Consider the following 2,500-nt stretch of genomic DNA (forward strand, 5'->3'; position numbering starts at 1 on the left):
AAATAAATGTAGGGTCCAGTTTATGCACATTAGACATCGTAAGCTTCCTCGACGGGAATCCAAGTGCGCACATTTTACGAGCAATTACAAAGCGAGCTGAAAAAAGGAGATGGGAAAAAAACAATACAAGGCCTGTACCTTTCTATGATTTTCCGACAGGCGTTTGGATTAAACGGCCTCCAGGGGGGGGGGGGGGCCTTGTAATTTCACAAAATTCACATCAAATAACGCAGGATGACCCAAAGCAAACGCGCGACTCTAATGAGGAAATGAGAATGTTGTGATTGATCGGCGAGAGATCATTCTAATCGAGGCCATAATGTCCTACTGGGATTGAAGGACGCTGAGGCAGACAAAGCGGGTCGGAGCGAACTCTGGTTACCATCGCATCGTAAAAATAAAAATAAATAAAAAATGCATAACTAACCCGACCCATCGAATTTTGCATTTCTGTGCCAGATGAGGGAATAGATACAGAAATGTTCGCGTTGGAGAAATGTGTATAAGACAAATCAATAACATCAGGAAGATAGTTACCGTTACCTTATGTCACACAGACGAACTCATAATCAAAGAGAGCAAAAGATGAGAAATGATTATCTCACCGATAGCGTATCCAGAAAGTCCAGAAATCGTACTTAAATGATGTGAAGTTCTTAATACAGATAAACGAACTTGTAAGATAATTAGTGTATATATTAATTGGTATATATATGTATGTGTATATATAAATATATATACATATATATATATGTATGTATGTATGCATATATATGTATATATATATATATATATATATATATATATATATATATATATATATAATCATCATCGTCATCTGCCTGTATCATTCCACTGCAGGACGTAGGCCTTTCCCAATCTTTTCCAGTCATGTCGGTCTTGTGTCCTCCAATTCCAGTTTACTCCTGCGAAATTCGCTATTTCATCACGCCATTTTGTCACTGGTCTTTCCCTTGGTCTCTTTGTCAAGTATATCCCATTCTGTTGTTTTCTTTGACCACCTGTTGTCCTATCTCCGATATATATGACTCGCTCACTGCTATTTTTTTTCTTTTAAATGCTCCTAAGTATATCGTCACAACTTTTGTCTGTTGCCTGATCCATGTAGCTCTTTTTCTGTCTCTTAAAATAACTCCTACTATGAGCCATTCCATTTTTTTCTTTGAGCACTTACCAGCTTCCTCTCAAGTGCTGTGGTCGTACTCCATGTTTTTGACCCATATGTTATGATGGGGAGGACACATTGGTTACAAACCTTTCTCTTTAGATATAATGCCAAACGACTTTGTAATATATTACTCTGTGTACCGAAGGCAATCTAACCTAGCTTAATTCGTCGCTTTATCTCAGCTTCACAGGATGATTTATCTGGATGAGTTGTTCTAGGTATACATACTCGTTTACTGCTTCTAGTACCTCGCTCTGTATTTGTATTTGCTCAACAGGGGTTCGACTCTTGAACATGACTCTTGAATCATTTAGTAATTGTGATTTATTTGCTAACTCGCCGAAAAATCATCTGCAAATCTTAGATTGCTTAAGTGTTCATCCACTATTTTAATACCTTTCCCTTCCCAATCTAACTTCTTGAATACTTCCTCCAAGCAAGCTGTAAATAGCTTCGGATAGATGGTGTCGCCCTGCCTAACACCCTTTTTTATTGGTATTTTGCCGGTTTCTGCGTGGGTTTTAATTGTCGCAGTACCATCTCTATATATATTCTCTAATAATCTACAATATATTTCCTCTACTCCTTGTTTACGATTTGCATCTTGTCCACACACACACACACACACATATATATAAATAGAGAGAGAGAGAAATATAGATATATGTCTATATATGGTTATGTAAATATATATGTATATATATATATATATGTATATATATAGATATAGATATATGTCTATATATGGTTATGTAAATATATGTCAGAAATTCCACCCGAAACCTGTACCAACCACAGTCAACAAAGACATTAGATATATAAAACTTTCATATATGGGTGGTAATAGTTTTGATCTTAGAAAATCATTAAATAAAATTCTCAGACAATGCTATCCTCAGACCTGTTTTCGGTTTGTTTTTTACAATTCTAATACTATCGGAAATTTCATTAAGAAAAGAGAAAGTGCGACTCTGAACTAAGTTCGAATGTGGTTTACCTTTTTACTTGTCCCCTCTGTCAGGCTCGGTACGTGGGGTCAACCTCACGATGGCTCCGTCACCGCATCCTCGAACACAAAGGCAAGTCCATCAGGACGGCTGAGTAAACCATCCTTCTCAGCAATTAGAGAGCACTCTCACCTCCACAATCACCCTTTTAGTAATACTGATTTCAAAATCTTAACCTCCCACCTAAACAGATTTGATTTGATCAAAACAGAGTCACTTCACATGCTAACCATGAAACCATAAGTGAACAATAGTTCCACTGCAACCGCCCTGTTTACCATTTAAACTACCAACCACCCATTCC

Source organism: Penaeus japonicus, unplaced genomic scaffold (genome assembly GCF_977035675.1).
Source record: "Penaeus japonicus unplaced genomic scaffold, GWHDUDI00000001_assembly GWHDUDI00000023, whole genome shotgun sequence".
NCBI classification, from domain to species: domain Eukaryota; kingdom Metazoa; phylum Arthropoda; class Malacostraca; order Decapoda; family Penaeidae; genus Penaeus; species Penaeus japonicus.